We start from the raw sequence: 21,437 nt of genomic DNA, 5'->3' as shown, positions 1-21,437 counted from the left end.
ACTTAATAAATTATTAAAGAAATCTGCTAGGGTTATAGTAGAAGCTGACATAATGACATCATCCAGTTTATTGTTTAAAAGTTTACACTGGTTAAATGTGGAAAAACGAATTCAATACCAAAAGGCAATACTTGTATTTAAATCAGTTAATGGCATGGTTCCTAACTATTTAGAAGAAAATTTTCATTTTACTAATAATCAAAACTATAACTTACGTTCAGCTGATGAAAAACTATTAAATCTTCCAAAACCAAAAACAAATTTTTTAAAGAAAACATTTACATATTCAGGTTCTCAAATATGGAACAGTTTACCAAATGAAATCAAAATGAGTGATACACTTGTATCTTTTAAAACAAAATGTTACAAATTTTTCATCAATTGTGCAAATTAATATGCATTTTCATTATTATTTCAATACAATTGTATATTGTGTATAATATAACTTTATTATACTGTTTGTACTTATAACTATGTTATTATTATTTTGAGGACTCTCAAGAAGATTAGTTTTAACTAATGGGATCATCCTCTTGAAATAAAGATTATTTATTTATTTATTTATTTAAAAGCAATGCAAAAAGCAAAAACAAAACACAAAAAACACTAAAAAATCGTTTGCCAATCATAATACGAAACAAAACAAGCTTGTTCTTTCTGGAGTTAGCATACTTTGTATTGGGTTTGAAACCCTTATATAGTACACAATTTGCAAAGTTTCCTCAGAGAAGGTATTGAAAAAATCTGGACAGAAATATACGTATTGTATACGTTTGTGGGTTTTGGGGCACTTTTCGTCTTTTTCGAAGTTGTGATCTGCAAAGTTTGAAATAAGATAGTTGCAAAAAGAGTTAAACAACGTATACATCATGAATTGAGTCTTTATCATGAGTTTTCTCAGAAAACAATTCATAATTTTGCAAATCTGTGAATTTCTGCGTTTATTAGTATACCTTTTTCATTAAATAATGTCAACATATAAAATTGCAAAAGAAAGAATTTAAAGTTAACCACAGACTATAAATAACAATGTAGATCTAGTGGGCACTTTACTCTTGTTGGGTTAGAGTGAAACTCGTACGTCTAGGCGACGAGGTAAATTCTTACATGCAACTCTCTCCATTTCTTTCCTTATTACTGATGTTAATAAAAAGGGGGAGGTGGGATAAAGCTTTAACTGTTCTCTAACCCTGTATTTAATGTTTTTTGATCCTGTCAAAATACTTGTCGATTGTTGTCTTTCGTCATATCGTAATGTCAGTACCGCCCCCCCCCCCCCCCCCCCCCCCCCACCTTTTTCTTTTTAATATAGAACTTAGATTGATTTTGTTGAATTTATGTATTTAAAAAAGAAAGAAGATGTGGTATGATTTCTAATGAAACAGCTCTCCACAAGAGACCAAATGACACAGATATTAATAACTATAGGACATCGTACGGCCTTCAATAATGAGCAAAACCCATATCGCATAGTCAGCTTTAAAAGAAATGTACTAGTCAAGAATTCAAATAAAATAACTAACGGTCTCATTTATGTACAAAATAATTAACGAAAAACAAATATATCTTTCATATAATCGAGAGACAATTAAGAGCGAGTATTGTGTGGTGACCTGACTATTGTCGAGGACTGTACGTATGCATCAAGATATTTGTTTCCGTTATTTCTGTCGTTAGGTTGCTGTTCCATTGACATATTATACCCTCATCTGGCTCTCCTTCTATTTAATTCTTAATTTTCCGTGTACACTACTAGGTGAGAAAAATATATAAACATATAAATCTGATAGCACCTATATACCACATTGTCAGGACACCGGTCCATTTTTTAAGATTACACGTCCCCCTCTCGATGTCTTTTGGTTATTTGTGTAGTTGGATTGCTGTCTCATTGACGTATACTTCACATCACCTTTTATTCATGCAGCTTATGACTGCAAAATATATTATATCATATCAGCCTGATAGTACACTGCAAATTTTATTTCTTTTGGCTTTGTTTATAATATAGCGGATTGATATAATTGTGTCGGGGTTTAACGTCCAGTGACAAATAGTTCATGCATATTCAAAGCCATTGTGTCAGCTAGAAATTGAATCGTAAAGATATTGCGCATATATGTCTTGTCCACTTCAACATTTGCTATTTTTGTATTTTCTGAGTGAAGAAAGAAAGAAACTTACGCACTTACTTCAAGTGTGTTTTCTGGAACAAAAAACATTAATGCATAGCCTTCTGTGTTAAATTATGCACATGTGCATTTGAGCATTTAAAGCTACTTTTGTCTTTTAATTAGTGCAGTGGCAGTCATTTCATAACAAAACTATACGTTGAATTAGGCCTTTAGATTTCTAAATTAAACTGACTCCTATTTTATTTTTGTCTGGGCCTTTTCGTAGCCGACCGTTTACGGTTTGGGTTTTTTCTCATTGTTGAAGACCGTACGATTGTCAATAATTACTTACATCGACTTCATTTGAACTTTTGTGGATAGTTCTCTCATTAGCAGTCTTTATTTATATACGTAGTCGACTTGACTGCGCTGAAAAATATCTTAATTTGCATATTACAATGCACTGGTTCCCAAAAGTTGGGTTATATGAAAATAATATCCAAAAAAACAACCAGGTACTTCCGTCCCGAATAACAGGGCAAATATGACCCCTATCAAAGTATCAAATATTAATTTATTATTCAAGAGAACTGTCATCGAGGATTCTACAGTGATCCCAAGACCTGGCGCTTTCATTTGACACAAAAATACCCCTCTTTTTGTTTACGTTTTGACAAAGATACATCTATGCGTAGGAACTATTTTGTTTAATTTATGTACTACTTTCTGGTATGTTCTTTTGTGACCGGGTCAGCATAATTTGTGCTTCAATACCTTCTTGGTGTCAAGCGAAAAAGGAAAAAAAGAACTGACACACACTCTATTTTCATTGGGAAATTAGCGCAGACACCCCTTCAAGCTTTAGATAAGTCTTACTAATTTACTGGATAGAAGAAGAAAAAAAACACAAGTTAAACGATAACTAAAACAAATACTGTTATTAGGTTTTAATTCAACGAAATTCAGAATCTTTTTGAAAGGATTTTGTGACTCTAAAAAGAGCAGGTTTTTGTTTATATGCAATTGTCTTTGGGTTTGTTTGTTTTTTGGGTTTTTTTTTTTTTTTTTTTGTTATTTTCTGTCGGATGTAACAACTTCATTTGTTTCATTTCGGCAGTGTTAACTCTAGTTGATTCTTCATTTTACACTGTCGTGTAGACCGATTTCTTAGATCCTTTCCCTGTATTTTTTCAATTAGACGATTTATTAATTGGACTTCCCCTCTGCATGGTTCACTAAGTGGATTGTTGCTCGACATGTAGTTCCGTTACATCTGCCATAATGCATGACGTTAACTTCGACTTACGACTTGTTTTTACCTTCCTGGAGTGGTTATGGCAGCGTGAGTCTGTCTTTGAAAGACTTCATCGTTTACGATGAAATTAGGCTGTTTCGTCTACTGTGACATAAAGTGTACATCTACTTAGATTGACGGTATTGCACAACCATAAACTTGTCAATTTTATGAAGACCTGCGCTGAAGAAATTCGTGCGATTATATTCCGGATTTTTTTTAAAACTTTTCTAATGCAATTATATACATACTTAACAGTAAAACACCACTCTTTGCTCGTGAAAAGTGGTGTAAATTTGAACTGACAATCTAACACGGTAAAAACAGCGAACTTCATGCCGATCGGTTTTATTGACGTATAACTTGTATCTTCCTTTATTCATATTTTATGTTGTAGTGTCAAAAAGTTGTTTCCTTTTTACTAAAACATTAAAAATATGATCGCATTTGATAGCTGTTGATTATCAAGGGAACAAATCAATTTCACGGCACCCCCCTTTTCTTAAATAAATCTAAAAGCAGCGATGTCATAGCACCAGCTTTGACATATATATTTAATCTAAGTATCAAATGTGGTAAATTTCCAAGTATTTTTAAAACTGCAAGAGTATGCCCAATTTTTAAAAGTGGCGATGCCTGTAATCCTGATAATTATAGACCAATAGCAGTTTTGCCTTGTCTCTCTAAAATCATAGAACGACATATAGCTAATAGTTTGTATATATTTTTAAATAGCAATGACCTTCTTAATACTACACAGTCAGGTTTCAGACCTAAGCATTCGTGTACTACTGCACTTACTAAATTAGTAGATGAATGGTTAGCAAATATAGATAATGGAGAGATAAACGGAGTTATATTTTTAGATTTAAAGAAAGCTTTTGATCTGGTTAATCATATAATTTTATTGAAAAAACTTGAATATTATAATGTTTCAAATAGTACACTAGACTGGTTTAAGTCATACTTGTTTGAACGAAGTCAACAAGTTAAGGTCAATAACGTCATGTCTAATACTAAATGCATAAAAACTGGTGTACCACAAGGTTCTATCCTGGGCCCTCTGTTATTTATTTTATATATCAATGATTTACCACTTAATATAGAACATTCATTAATAGATTTATATGCAGATGATTCTACATTACATTGTAGAGGTAATGATGTAATTCAGATAGCTTCTAACCTTCAAAATGATATTCATGTTATTGAAAACTGGTGTTTGCAAAATTGTATGAAATTAAATGCCAAAAAGTGTAAATCAATGATTATTGGTTCAAAACAAAGGCTTTGTTTAACTGGAAACAGTTTAGATATAAATATTTCAAATGAACAAATAGAAAATGTAGATTGTGAAAAACTACTTGGTTTATATATTGACAAAAACTTAAATTGGAATCAGCAAATAGATAAAATGTCAATTACTATATCAAATAGAATCAACTTATTACAAAAGATAAGAAAATATTTACCTATGCATATACGTATTATCTATTTTAATGCTTATATTCTGCCATTATTTGATTATTTTTGCAATATATGGGGAAGTTGTTGTGAAAGTGGAATAAATAAACTTAATAAATTATTAAAGAAATCTGCTAGGGTTATAGTAGAAGCTGACATAATGACATCATCCAGTTTATTGTTTAAAAGTTTACACTGGTTAAATGTGGAAAAACGAATTCAATACCAAAAGGCAATACTTGTATTTAAATCAGTTAATGGCATGGTTCCTAACTATTTAGAAGAAAATTTTCATTTTACTAATAATCAAAACTATAACTTACGTTCAGCTGATGAAAAACTATTAAATCTTCCAAAACCAAAAACAAATTTTTTAAAGAAAACATTTACATATTCAGGTTCTCAAATATGGAACAGTTTACCAAATGAAATCAAAATGAGTGATACACTTGTATCTTTTAAAACAAAATGTTACAAATTTTTCATCAATTGTGCAAATTAATATGCATTTTCATTATTATTTCAATACAATTGTATATTGTGTATAATATAACTTTATTATACTGTTTGTACTTATAACTATGTTATTATTATTTTGAGGACTCTCAAGAAGATTAGTTTTAACTAATGGGATCATCCTCTTGAAATAAAGATTATTTATTTATTTATTTATTTAAAAGCAATGCAAAAAGCAAAAACAAAACACAAAAAACACTAAAAAATCGTTTGCCAATCATAATACGAAACAAAACAAGCTTGTTCTTTCTGGAGTTAGCATACTTTGTATTGGGTTTGAAACCCTTATATAGTACACAATTTGCAAAGTTTCCTCAGAGAAGGTATTGAAAAAATCTGGACAGAAATATACGTATTGTATACGTTTGTGGGTTTTGGGGCACTTTTCGTCTTTTTCGAAGTTGTGATCTGCAAAGTTTGAAATAAGATAGTTGCAAAAAGAGTTAAACAACGTATACATCATGAATTGAGTCTTTATCATGAGTTTTCTCAGAAAACAATTCATAATTTTGCAAATCTGTGAATTTCTGCGTTTATTAGTATACCTTTTTCATTAAATAATGTCAACATATAAAATTGCAAAAGAAAGAATTTAAAGTTAACCACAGACTATAAATAACAATGTAGATCTAGTGGGCACTTTACTCTTGTTGGGTTAGAGTGAAACTCGTACGTCTAGGCGACGAGGTAAATTCTTACATGCAACTCTCTCCATTTCTTTCCTTATTACTGTTGTTAATAAAAAGGGGGAGGTGGGATAAAGCTTTAACTGTTCTCTAACCCTGTATTTAATGTTTTTTGATCCTGTCAAAATACTTGTCGATTGTTGTCTTTCGTCATATCGTAATGTCAGTACCGCCCCCCCCCCCCCCCCCCCCCCCACCTTTTTCTTTTTAATATAGAACTTAGATTGATTTTGTTGAATTTATGTATTTAAAAAAGAAAGAAGATGTGGTATGATTTCTAATGAAACAGCTCTCCACAAGAGACCAAATGACACAGATATTAATAACTATAGGACATCGTACGGCCTTCAATAATGAGCAAAACCCATATCGCATAGTCAGCTTTAAAAGAAATGTACTAGAATTCAAATAAAATAACTAACGGTCTCATTTATGTACAAAATAATTAACGAAAAACAAATATATCTTTCATATAATCGAGAGACAATTAAGAGCGAGTATTGTGTGGTGACCTGACTATTGTCGAGGACTGTACGTATGCATCAAGATATTTGTTTCCGTTATTTCTGTCGTTAGGTTGCTGTTCCATTGACATATTATACCCTCATCTGGCTCTCCTTCTATTTAATTCTTAATTTTCCGTGTACAATACTAGGTGAGAAAAATATATAAACATATAAATCTGATAGCACCTATATACCACATTGTCAGGACACCGGTCCATTTTTTAAGATTACACGTCCCCCTCTCGATGTCTTTTGGTTATTTGTGTAGTTGGATTGCTGTCTCATTGACGTATACTTCACATCACCTTTTATTCATGCAGCTTATGACTGCAAAATATATTATATCATATCAGCCTGATAGTACACTGCAAATTTTATTTCTTTTGGCTTTGTTTATAATATAGCGGATTGATATAATTGTGTCGGGGTTTAACGTCCAGTGACAAATAGTTCATGCATATTCAAAGCCATTGTGTCAGCTAGAAATTGAATCGTAAAGATATTGCGCATATACAGTGGAGATCAGTTCTAACCTCTCATTAGAACTGTCAGAATAATCTGTCATAGAACTGTTCTAACCTGTCCTAGAACAGTTCTAGCTAGAACAGTTCTACCCTAGAACTGTTCTAGGTAGAACTGTCAGGATCAGTTCTAGGTAGAACTGACTAAATCAGTTCTAGGTAGAACTGTCAGGATCAGTTCTAGGGTAGAACTGTCTAAAACTGTTCTAGGTAGAACTGACCAAATCAGTTCTAACTGTAGAACTGTCAGCAGAACTGACCAAATCAGTCAGGACTGAAGAACAGTTCTAAATGACGTCACTGCAGAAAGGGCACTTTAGAATTTAGAAGAAAAAATCAGTTCCAATTACTTTACTTTATATAATTGCAGATTTTTCTATATTTTTACTGATCAAAATTTACATGTATAAATATCGAAGTGGATAGGAGGTTATCCAACTCATCGGAGAAATATTTTTATAAGATTGCAAATGAAACATCATTGTTTACGTTTCTTCGTTCCCCGTTTTTAACAGTCTCTTCATAAATATAACTCTGCATTTAATTCCACAGGCGCTTGGGTCTATGATACAGATTTTTTTTTAATTTTTTTTTTATTAAAATATTCAATTTTCTATATTTATAATACATATCTATCACTTCTGTGCATGTCTCACCTAGTTTCGAGTGATTTAAACGACCCAGAGAAAATACCAAATTTTACTATCCATACTAAGAAACAAAAAGGCAACTAACTCGACGCCATTTTTCTGCTATCTATAAATAAATAGATTGACCTACCTGGATTCCCCAACGATTTCTCTGGAAAAACGTGCCTTCCTTGCCGTCAGATCGCACACATCGTTGATATTTATCAAACTGGTATTGCTCGTAACATTTTTAGTCCATCTCCAGCATATAATAAAGAGATTTTAACTATTTTGACTAATTTCAAATTTACGTGCCCGGAAGTTGACTGTTTTTCCCGAACTTTTGTTAAAGGGAAGTAATATTTTCCCGGACTTTTTCGGAACATCTCTACAAGTACGTAGGAAAATAACAAAGTGATACGATGACTTCCGAACTAATACTATATGTTAACAAACAGATATGATGAACAACGAACAAAACCAAGCCTCTAATTTGATTGTTAGTGGTCATAATCTTTAAATTTTCAAAAATCACACAGTTTCGATTTTATGTTAGAAAGGGGAACTACAAAATTGGGAAATTTTGTCCCCCCCCCTTTTTTTTCACTTCAGTTAACATGACCCATGTTTTGTAATAATTAAGACAAAGTCAATAACATTTTCGTGGAAAGAAAATATTAGTAAATTTCCTGCCGCCCCCCTCCCCTTTTCACCAAATAAATAAAAATATCAGATCAAATGGTCAATAGCTTATTTTTTTTTTAATTCCTCTCAGAAGTCAATTTTGTGTGAGTATTTGTATATCCATTAATTATCATGAATCAACGTTTTTATGAGTAACTTCCTTTGATTGAATTGTCATCATTCAGACTGAATATGAAGATTCTTTTCCGGCAATTGGAAATTTGCGCCTTTTTGGTAAATGTTCGGAAATCATCGTATCACTTTGTTATTTTCCTACGTACTTGTAGAGATGTTCCGAAAAAGTCCGGGAAAATATTACTTCCCTTTAACAAAAGTTCGGGAAAAACAGTCAACTTCCGGGCACGTAAATTTGAAATTAGTCAAAATAGTTAAAATCTCTTTATTATATGCTGGAGATGGACTAAAAATGTTACGAGCAATACCAGTTTGATAAATATCAACGATGTGTGCGATCTGACGGCAAGGAAGGCACGTTTTTCCAGAGAAATCGTTGGGGAATCCAGGTAGGTCAATCTATTTATTTATAGATAGCAGAAAAATGGCGTCGAGTTAGTTGCCTTTTTGTTTCTTAGTATGGATAGTAAAATTTGGTATTTTCTCTGGGTCGTTTAAATCACTCGAAACTAGGTGAGACATGCACAGAAGTGATAGATATGTATTATAAATATAGAAAATTGAATATTTTAATAAAAAAAAAAATTAAAAAAAAATCTGTATCATAGACCCAAGCGCCTGTGTTTAATTCATGGAAATTTAATCTTAATTTACCTTGTTTGCCTTGGATTTACATTCATGATTTAGGATTCTGTTTTGACAAATGTTCAAACGAAAATTGTACAGTGGATGGATTATGGGATTAATGAAATCAGTGACAGTGTTGTTAAACGTAAAAAAAACTATGTACATTTGCATTAGCTCGTTGCCAAACTTATCCATAACGATTATGAATAATATCTGGGAGTCCTGAAAGTCTGAAAAATATACTCGATCTGAACATAAATGAAATATTTGCCACTGGACGTAAGGCTACAAACAAAACCAATCATTGTCCTTCTTTAAATTATATATTAACAGTATAGTCAGTATACTATTCCAAGAAGAGAACTTCTCATACATGTACATGTACTTTTCATTTTAAAATAAAGTATAATATGAATCAGTCATGTGAGTGTTGGATTATGCCGTTAAATAGTTTTGTTTAAAAAAAACATCATGAACTACTGACTTAAAAAGTCACTTTTGTGACAGTTCAATATTTAATAATTTAAGTTTGGATGTAACGGGTCTTCTGACGTTATTTTGTTATCAACACCCATAGACATAAGTTAGTCATTTGAACGTAACATCATCAACGTTTTTTTATGGTTTGCCAAAGTTTAAACATTTTGTTAAAATGAAATTTAGAATTAAATTATAAGAAATGACTGTAATATTTTTTCTGTCTATTCGAAATAACGTAAAAAATGTGGTGCACACTGTTAAAAAACCCGCTACGCGCATTTATCAGTGTGCACCAAATTTTTTATGTTATTTCTTCATAGACAGAAAAAATATTACAGTCATTCCTTAAATAGTAATATTATCGATACAGAGAGGAAATAATGGCGCTCTAAAATGATGTGGATAAAATTTGGTGTCCTCTTTATCATACAATATCTGTCCTGACTTAGAAATATTATTGGTTTACAATGAAGCCATATATATTGACATGATAAAGAATATATAGATATAGGAAGATCATGAAAATGTGGTGTGAGTACCAATGAGACAACTCTCCATCCAAATAACAATTTAAAAATAAGTAAACCATTATAGGTCAATGTACGCCCTTCAACACTGAGCCTTGGCTCACACCGAAAACAACAAGCTATAAAAGGTCCCATATGTTCAGTTTTGGTTGATGCGGTCAAATAATTTTGTTATTAAAATGACTCAGTCTGATATATCGAAACTTCTGAAATTTGTTAACAATTCAATATTTTGAATAAAAAGAGGACACGCTGTCATTTGAATTATACAATCCATCGTGATCGGTTGTTGTCTGCTCTATGGTTGGGTTGTTGTTGCCCAGACACATATTTTTGTTCCATGAGTCAGTCTGAGGTATGAAAACTAGCTGATGTTTGTTTCTGATGTGATATTTTGAATAAAAGTAGGAAATGATGGCACTCTCAATCCATGCGATTTTTTTTTGTGGTTGTTGATTTCCAATATTGCAGTTATTTATAAACTACAGTCCCTCTTGACCTAAAATTATAACTGATATACTGTCCAACTATATAGACTTGCATAAAAAAAAAAAAAAATATGGTCACTTTTGGTTGATGCGGTCAAACGATTTTATTACACGACTCAAGTCTTAAGTATGAAAACTACTGATATTTGTTTACGATTCAATACTTTGAATAAAAAGAGGATATGCTGGCACTATAAATTCATGCGAACAAAATTTTGAAGTCATTGTTTTCCAATATTGCTGTAACTTGTATATTATAGTCCCTCATGACCTAAAATTATAACTGAATTACTGTTCAGCTATATACTAAGCAGATTTGTAGAAAGAAAGAGCAAATAAGGTCAGTTTAGATTGGTGTGGTGAAAATATTTTATTACACGACTCAGTCTGAAGTATGAAAACTACTGATATTTGTTTACGATTCAATACTTTGAATGAAAAGAGGTCATGCTAGCACTTTAAATTCATGTGAACAACATTTTGAGGTCATTGTTTTCTAATACTGCTGTAACTTGTATATTACAGTCCCTCTTGACCTAAATTTATAACTGAATTACTGTGCAGCTATATAGATTTGCAGGAAGAAAGAGCAAATAAGGTCATTTTAGATTGATGCGGTCAAAAGATTTTTGTATAACAGGTCCGTCCGAGGTATGAAAACTACTTGTAAAAAGATATTACATTTGTTTACAATTCAATATTTTAAATAAAAAGAGGACATGCTAGTACTATAAATTGAGTGCAAATAAAATTTTGAAATCATTAATGTTTTCCAATATAATTGGTATCCTTGCCTAAAGATAAACTGGATTCCTGCAGTTTGCAGCTAAATGTATATAGATTTATATGATGAAATCAAATATGATAAGTTTAAGTTAATAGTGGCTCAATGGCAGATCCAGAGCGGTTGGGACCCCCTTTTTTTGACGATCAATGCATTTGAATGAGGACATTTAGTTGGACCCCCCCCCCCTTAAAACTGCTGGATCAGATGGGCCAGAATAACATATTTCACAAAAGATTAAGGTCAGATAATTTTTTTATGTAAAATGAGCCATCCTGACTCCCCAAATGACAAATGTAAAACAATTGAAATAAAAATGCCCCCCCCCCCTTTTCCCAATATTAACGGCTTAACCTATGTTCAAAAATGAAAGAAAAACAAATAATTTATGTAACACATCAACAAAAGAAAATCACTGAATAACAGGCTCCAGACTTGGAACAGTCACATACATGCAGAATATGACGGGGTTAAACATGTTCTCTTGCCGACGAAAAATTTGAAATAAAACCGGCAAAATAGCAAAACTCTTTATAATATTAATCGCTATTTTGCCGAAGCTTTTATATTTAGACAAAGAGTTCTTAAAACTTATAAATCAAATCTAGACGTAGAATTTATAAATCAATTTTAGCCGTCGGATTTAAAAATCAATTCTAGCCGTAGAATTTATAAATCAATTCTAGCCGTAGAATTTATAAATCAATTCTAGCCGTAGAATTTGTAATCAGAACTGTTCTAGAAGTAGAACTGACTAAAACTGTTCTAGAGTAGAACTGTCAGGATCAGTTCTAGGTAGAACTGTCCAAATCAGTTCTAGGGTAGAACTGTCAGGATCAGTTTTAGATAGAACTGTCCAAATCAGTTCTAGGTAGAACTGACCAAATCAGTTCTAGCTAGAACAGTTCTAACCTAGAACTGACTAAAAGGTGTCAGGCTGACAGTTCTACGTACTGTCCTAGAACAGTTCTCCTGACAGATTCTGACAGATTTAATGAGAGGTTAGAAGTGATCTCCACTGTATGTCTTGTCCACTTCAACATTTGCTATTTTTGTATTTTCTGAGTGAAGAAAGAAAGAAACTTACGCACTTACTTCAAGTGTGTTTTCTGGAACAAAAAACATTAATGCATAGCCTTCTGTGTTAAATTATGCACATGTGCATTTGAGCATTTAAAGCTACTTTTGTCTTTTAATTAGTGCAGTGGCAGTCATTTCATAACAAAACTATACGTTGAATTAGGCCTTTAGATTTCTAAATTAAACTGACTCCTATTTTATTTTTGTCTGGGCCTTTTCGTAGCCGACCGTTTACGGTTTGGGTTTTTTCTCATTGTTGAAGACCGTACGATTGTCAATAATTACTTACATCGACTTCATTTGAACTTTTGTGGATAGTTCTCTCATTAGCAGTCTTTATTTATATACGTAGTCGACTTGACTGCGCTGAAAAATATCTTAATTTGCATATTACAATGCACTGGTTCCCAAAAGTTGGGTTATATGAAAATAATATCCAAAAAAACAACCAGGTACTTCCGTCCCGAATAACAGGGCAAATATGACCCCTATCAAAGTATCAAATATTAATTTATTATTCAAGAGAACTGTCATCGAGGATTCTACAGTGATCCCAAGACCTGGCGCTTTCATTTGACACAAAAAATACCCCTCTTTTTGTTTACGTTTTGACAAAGATACATCTATGCGTAGGAACTATTTTGTTTAATTTATGTACTACTTTCTGGTATGTTCTTTTGTGACCGGGTCAGCATAATTTGTGCTTCAATACCTTCTTGGTGTCAAGCGAAAAAGGAAAAAAAGAACTGACACACACTCTATTTTCATTGGGAAATTAGCGCAGACACCCCTTCAAGCTTTAGATAAGTCTTACTAATTTACTGGATAGAAGAAGAAAAAAAACACAAGTTAAACGATAACTAAAACAAATACTGTTATTAGGTTTTAATTCAACGAAATTCAGAATCTTTTTGAAAGGATTTTGTGACTCTAAAAAGAGCAGGTTTTTGTTTATATGCAATTGTCTTTGGGTTTGTTTGTTTTTTGGGTTTTTTTTTTTTTTTTTTTTGTTATTTTCTGTCGGATGTAACAACTTCATTTGTTTCATTTCGGCAGTGTTAACTCTAGTTGATTCTTCATTTTACACTGTCGTGTAGACCGATTTCTTAGATCCTTTCCCTGTATTTTTTCAATTAGACGATTTATTAATTGGACTTCCCCTCTGCATGGTTCACTAAGTGGATTGTTGCTCGACATGTAGTTCCGTTACATCTGCCATAATGCATGACGTTAACTTCGACTTACGACTTGTTTTTAAAGGCAGTGCTTTAAGGCCTGACTTTTAAGTCATGAGGTTCATCTTTTCATACGCAATCTTTGCAGGGGGTCTTTTGGCCAGAAATAGACCCGGAAATGTTCGAATTTCTCCTCTTCTTTTTATGGTATAATATGGTTTTTGTTTCTTTCATTTACATTGGGGACTAAAGAAACGATCAGTGTGTATTGTTCGTTTTATAGAAATTGTTATTAGTGTGTATTTTGCATTATAAGCAGTCAACCTGACTACAAACTGTCATTATGTGTATTCCGTGTGGAAAGAGGTCGGGTCAATTTCGAGTGTTATCTGACATCTAAAGATCCTTTAATTAGTTCAGACGTTGATATAACAATGAAAAGTCGACTGAACATGATTAATATTGCATCTTCTATAATTCAAAGCGGAATTCGGTTTATGAACGAGAAACCGTAAAAGCGTTTCTAGTTATGTATGTTGTCTACGTATTATCCTGGTTCCCGGTACTACGTTCCGGGTATTAGCTATTTGATTTATGTGATGTGTAACATTACGATCGGGTACCAGCCAATCTACGTGTGTATGTGTATATGATTTCCCGCCAAAATGGCCGATTTACAGCTAAAAAAATAGTCCATAAACGTTCCGTATAATGATATGCAAATTCATGATTAATCGTAACTTTTTTTTTATCTTTGTATAATAAATATAACAAAATGGATTCCACAAAATTGAAAATAACATTATTTTATGAGGATTTCTCATATTTTTCTCACTTCCGGCGCAGTAATACGTATGTTTGAAGAAGCTCGAAGGATTTGACAAAGTGAATTGAGAAGGAAACGGATAGATATACGTCCTTGCTATCAGGTAAAACAATTTAAATGTACAGAACAAAACATTTACTTCACGCAAATAGTACAGGCTTAAGCTTTTTACTGTCTTACACGACTGTAGTCGAGTGTTTAAACGACGGCGGTGACCTACAAGGTACGGGTCATACTGGGTCAAGTCTAAATATGTAAACATCTCCACGTGCTATTAGGTAGAAAGCATCGTAATGCAATGTCTACAATTTTTCCTCCTTTATACATCGTTTAACCAGATATATTTCTCTTTCAAATACTCTTTAACACGGACTGAATGTACGTATATTTTCTAGTGTTTTCTTGTCCTTATTAAAGTTCATTTGTTGATGTTTAAATATTTTTGAACGACTGAACACAGGAGTGAATGAATGCAACAATTATATATACTGAAGACTTGGGCTGTAAAATGATAGTGTACGTATATCATACTGATAATTATTCTAGCAGTAATTATGTTAATTTAGGATGTAATGACAGGAATTCACGAGTTATGCCTTAGGCTTTCTGAAAAAATATCAATGACAATGTAAAAAGGAACAAAACATTGACACGAATGATGCTCTCTTCTATGTTATAGTTATTAAGGTATGTGTGTTGCACAAGTTTCAAAAAAACTTAAGTTATAAAACTTTTTTTCAGGGCACAAACCCACTTTAAAGAGACTTGTCTACTGCCATACCCATCCTATTTTCATGCTCCATTTGCAAGCAAGAGACTGAATGGTTTGCAAAATTAAAAATCAGGACGGTGTCCAATTAAAACAAAAGAACTACACTGGATGAATATTGTAGGAGAAATCTAGAGGAAAGTTTTGATTTGTGAAATTGGTTTTCCTGAAAAGTCATTCATCCTAGCCTGCAGAAAGGAACTATAACTGTCCACCACCAACTGACGAGCTAATGTTGAGCTTCACATATGGAATTACTCAAATACCATCAATGTATATGTTTTCAGCACAGATTTCACAAGTTATGACAAAGCTGTGCTTTTTTTTATACCTGTTAAAGAGTTGTATACTAAATTTAATTTTTTTATCAATAAATATATATTGTGTCATTTAAGAACTTGTATTTTGCCAAAAAATGCATACTAGTAAATGAAAGTGGTGCAGTTCATTTTGCTTTGGTATATAGAATTGAATTACAATTGTTCATGTTATTGGAATGCTTATAAAAATAAGGAGATGTGGTACAATGTATATGATATTTAGTGAGTTTATCAAGCAAAAGTGAATAAGAAATAGGTATAAGCAGTTACAGGTACATGTACTACTGTACAATCTCAAACTATGAGAAAAACTCATACCGTAAAGAGAATTTCATATTTACAAGTAAGTTTTGTTTTTGTGTTGAATAATTTTCTTCTATTGTTTTAATTGCAAATATGGGAAGTGGTTAAATGCTAATGAGACAGCTGTTATGGCCACAGAGCTTTAATTGAAAACTTCTTTTTCATTCATACCGGTAGATTTTGCCTGGAGTTAGAAACATATCTGCCAACTTTTCATATTGCACATGGGGGTTTTACGTGAAAGATGGTCAATATAGTCATACAAAACCTTCAAGGGAGCCTTCAAATGGAAGCAGGACAAGTTGCCCCACTGGCTAATCGCCCCACTTTTTTAAAAACTGCCACAAACTGATTTATCAAATCGCCCCACATGTGAAATTGGTTAAATCATGTTTAATATTACTCCTGTCAACTCGCCCTACTTATAAAAAAACGGTAATATTTAGATTAATAAATACAATTAAAAATAAAAACTCGCACCACTTTAACGAAAACTAATCTACACAGAATACAAACAAACCAAAAATTAATTTAATTACTACATGTATTATTGATATATACTGAAATTATAATTCTAAAAATAAAACTGATTGTTGAAGAATAACTGTAAGTTTTGAAGCTTAGTTATTTGCATAACAGTTGAAAAGAAACCAGTTAAATGTATCAAAATGCAATATAAGGAATTTAACTTATATTTAATGGAATAACATCTTTTTCCATAAGTGGGGCGAGTTGGCATTACTAAATTCATCCTGGTTAATAATATATTTATCTAGATTTCACCCATTTCCATTAGGTGGGACCAGTTGGCAGGAGAAATATTAACGGGATTTATCACAGTTCACAAGTGGGGCGATTTGGTAATTCAGGTTGGGGCAGTTTTTTTGTCGAGCCTGCGACTTTTGTCCCAGAAAGCTCAACATACATTGTAGGGATAGTGATACGGCGGCTGCGATGTTAGCTCAGTTCTTAATAGGTTTATATTTTAGAAGGTCCGAGACCTGGATGCTTCATACTTTGTATATGGTTGCCTCATGTTATGAAGATTCCGTCGGTCACATGTCCAATGTCCTTGACCCCATTTTCATGGTTCAGTTACTACTTGAAAAAAAAGTTAAAATTTTTTGTAATGTTAAATTCTCTCTTATTATAAGTAATAGGATAACTATATTTGGTATGTGCGTACCTTGCAAGGTCCTCTTGCCCGTCAGACAGTTTTCACTTGACCTCGACCTCATTTCATGGATCAGCGAACAAGGTTAAGTTTTGGTGGTCAAGTCCATATCTGAGATACTATAAGCAATAGGTCTAGTATATTCGGTGTATGGAAGCACTGTAAGGTGTACATGTCCAACTGGCAGGTGTCATCTGACCTTGACCTCATTTTCATGGTTTAGTGGTTATAGTTAAGTTTTGTGTTTTGGTCTGTTTTTCTTATACTGTTTGCAATAGGTCTTCTATATTTTGTGTATGGAATGGTTGTAAGGTGTACAGGTCTACCTGGCCGGTGTCATATGACCTTGACCTCATTTTCATGGTTCAGTGGTCAAAGTTAAGTTTTTGAGATTTGGCCTTTTTTTCTAATACTATATGCAATAGGTTAACTATATTTGGTGTATGGAAATATTTCATGATCTATATGTCAGTCGCACAGGTTTTATTTGACCTTGATCTCATTTTTTACGGTTCATTGCTCAGTGTTAAGCTTTTGTGTTTTGGTCTGTTTTTCTTAAATTATAAGCAATAAGTCAATTTTATTTGTTGTATGGAAGAATTGTAAGCTGTACATGTCTACCTGGCAAGGTTTATCTGACCTTGACCTCATTTTCATGGTTCAAAGGTCAATGTTTAGTTTTCTTGGTTTATGTTAAGATTATGTGACAGTTGTAATAACGCTTTATTATTAGGACTATCAACATAATATCAATGATTAGTAAAGAAGAATAGACATTTCAGTGTGTGCACCCTTGTTTTTAAAGTGGGGCGAGTTAGTGAAAAGTGGGGCGATTTGTCATGGATTCCCTTCAAATATATTCTAATGTGGATTTTGGCTTCTTCGTGCATTAGCAAGTTCATAGCCATTGTTAAATTAATTGTTTTCTTTAAAATAGTCGACAAAATTTCCATTTGGGAGCCTTGAGCTCGATTGGGGAAATACTCTGCAAAAACTGACAGTTGACAGGTATGGTCATCAAAAAAGTTGACATGTTACTATGTACATTTACCATTATGTTACTTGATGTCCTTGCTATACACACAGTACAGAGACTAGTCAATCTTTGTGAACTTTTTTTTATGGGAGTCATAGAATATTTATACAATCAATAATTAAAAATAGTCTATTTATATTGAAAAGGAAAAGTTCTTATATGTCTAAAGAAAAGGGACGGAAGACACCAAAGGGACAGTCAAACTCATAAATTTAAAGCAAACTGACAAGGCCATGGCTAAAAATGCATTTCATGGGAGGCACAGAAAATATACTGTAAACAGTAGACTAGATATAGGTGAACTAGGTACAAAAGAACTCTAAATCTTAAATTCTACAAACCACCTCTGTTCTATCCATGGAAGATAATGATATAACTGGACTAGAAATACACACAACCTGTAATTAACTGCCTTTACAGCGCTTTCGCGCTTTGATTACCTTCCTGGAGTGGTTATGGCAGCGTGAGTCTGTCTTTGAAAGACTTCATCGTTTACGATGAAATTAGGCTGTTTCGTCTACTGTGACATAAAGTGTACATCTACTTAGATTGACGGTATTGCACAACCATAAACTTGTCAATTTTATGAAGACCTGCGCTGAAGAAATTCGTGCGATTATATTCCGGATTTTTTTAAAAACTTTTCTAATGCAATTATATACATACTTAACAGTAAAACACCACTCTTTGCTCGTGAAAAGTGGTGTAAATTTGAACTGACAATCTAACACGGTAAAAACAGCGAACTTCATGCCGATCGGTTTTATTGACGTATAACTTGTATCTTCCTTTATTCATATTTTATGTTGTAGTGTCAAAAAGTTGTTTCCTTTTTACTAAAACATTAAAAATATGATCGCATTTGATAGCTGTTGATTATCAAGGGAACAAATCAATTTCACGGCACCCCCCTTTTCTTAAATAAATCTAAAAGCAATGCAAAAAGCAAAAACAAAACACAAAAAACACTAAAAAATCGTTTGCCAATCATAATACGAAACAAAACAAGCTTGTTCTTTCTGGAGTTAGCATACTTTGTATTGGGTTTGAAACCCTTATATAGTACACAATTTGCAAAGTTTCCTCAGAGAAGGTATTGAAAAAATCTGGACAGAAATATACGTATTGTATACGTTTGTGGGTTTTGGGGCACTTTTCGTCTTTTTCGAAGTTGTGATCTGCAAAGTTTGAAATAAGATAGTTGCAAAAAGAGTTAAACAACGTATACATCATGAATTGAGTCTTTATCATGAGTTTTCTCAGAAAACAATTCATAATTTTGCAAATCTGTGAATTTCTGCGTTTATTAGTATACCTTTTTCATTAAATAATGTCAACATATAAAATTGCAAAAGAAAGAATTTAAAGTTAACCACAGACTATAAATAACAATGTAGATCTAGTGGGCACTTTACTCTTGTTGGGTTAGAGTGAAACTCGTACGTCTAGGCGACGAGGTAAATTCTTACATGCAACTCTCTCCATTTCTTTCCTTATTACTGTTGTTAATAAAAAGGGGGAGGTGGGATAAAGCTTTAACTGTTCTCTAACCCTGTATTTAATGTTTTTTGATCCTGTCAAAATACTTGTCGATTGTTGTCTTTCGTCATATCGTAATGTCAGTACCGCCCCCCCCCCCCCCCCCACCTTTTTCTTTTTAATATAGAACTTAGATTGATTTTGTTGAATTTATGTATTTAAAAAAGAAAGAAGATGTGGTATGATTTCTAATGAAACAGCTCTCCACAAGAGACCAAATGACACAGATATTAATAACTATAGGACATCGTACGGCCTTCAATAATGAGCAAAACCCATATCGCATAGTCAGCTTTAAAAGAAATGTACTAGAATTCAAATAAAATAACTAACGGTCTCATTTATGTACAAAATAATTAACGAAAAACAAATATATCTTTCATATAATCGAGAGACAATTAAGAGCGAGTATTGTGTGGTGACCTGACTATTGTCGAGGACTGTACGTATGCATCAAGATATTTGTTTCCGTTATTTCTGTCGTTAGGTTGCTGTTCCATTGACATATTATACCCTCATCTGGCTCTCCTTCTATTTAATTCTTAATTTTCCGTGTACACTACTAGGTGAGAAAAATATATAAACATATAAATCTGATAGCACCTATATACCACATTGTCAGGACACCGGTCCATTTTTTAAGATTACACGTCCCCCTCTCGATGTCTTTTGGTTATTTGTGTAGTTGGATTGCTGTCTCATTGACGTATACTTCACATCACCTTTTATTCATGCAGCTTATGACTGCAAAATATATTATATCATATCAGCCTGATAGTACACTGCAAATTTTATTTCTTTTGGCTTTGTTTATAATATAGCGGATTGATATAATTGTGTCGGGGTTTAACGTCCAGTGACAAATAGTTCATGCATATTCAAAGCCATTGTGTCAGCTAGAAATTGAATCGTAAAGATATTGCGCATATATGTCTTGTCCACTTCAACATTTGCTATTTTTGTATTTTCTGAGTGAAGAAAGAAAGAAACTTACGCACTTACTTCAAGTGTGTTTTCTGGAACAAAAAACATTAATGCATAGCCTTCTGTGTTAAATTATGCACATGTGCATTTGAGCATTTAAAGCTACTTTTGTCTTTTAATTAGTGCAGTGGCAGTCATTTCATAACAAAACTATACGTTGAATTAGGCCTTTAGATTTCTAAATTAAACTGACTCCTATTTTATTTTTGTCTGGGCCTTTTCGTAGCCGACCGTTTACGGTTTGGGTTTTTTCTCATTGTTGAAGACCGTACGATTGTCAATAATTACTTACATCGACTTCATTTGAACTTTTGTGGATAGTTCTCTCATTAGCAGTCTTTATTTATATACGTAGTCGACTTGACTGCGCTGAAAAATATCTTAATTTGCATATTACAATGCACTGGTTCCCAAAAGTTGGGTTATATGAAAATAATATCCAAAAAAACAACCAGGTACTTCCGTCCCGAATAACAGGGCAAATATGACCCCTATCAAAGTATCAAATATTAATTTATTATTCAAGAGAACTGTCATCGAGGATTCTACAGTGATCCCAAGACCTGGCGCTTTCATTTGACACAAAAATACCCCTCTTTTTGTTTACGTTTTGACAAAGATACATCTATGCGTAGGAACTATTTTGTTTAATTTATGTACTACTTTCTGGTATGTTCTTTTGTGACCGGGTCAGCATAATTTGTGCTTCAATACCTTCTTGGTGTCAAGCGAAAAAGGAAAAAAAGAACTGACACACACTCTATTTTCATTGGGAA

The 21,437-nt window shown here is 32.8% G+C and overlaps 1 long non-coding RNA gene across 1 annotated transcript; it reads left to right on the top strand.

Annotated features, from left to right (window-relative positions):
* Nucleotides 1-14,121: 14,121 nt before the first annotated feature.
* LOC134725233 (uncharacterized) lies at nucleotides 14,122-16,426 on the top strand. Its single transcript, XR_010108535.1, has 2 exons — nucleotides 14,122-14,639; nucleotides 15,278-16,426. It is a non-coding gene; the product is annotated as an uncharacterized LOC134725233 (long non-coding RNA).
* The last annotated feature ends 5,011 nt before the right edge of the window (nucleotides 16,427-21,437 follow it).

The sequence above is a fragment of the Mytilus trossulus genome, chromosome 7, assembly GCF_036588685.1.
Source record: "Mytilus trossulus isolate FHL-02 chromosome 7, PNRI_Mtr1.1.1.hap1, whole genome shotgun sequence".
NCBI lineage: Eukaryota > Metazoa > Mollusca > Bivalvia > Mytilida > Mytilidae > Mytilus > Mytilus trossulus.
This window is presented reverse-complemented; position numbering and strand designations above follow the sequence as displayed.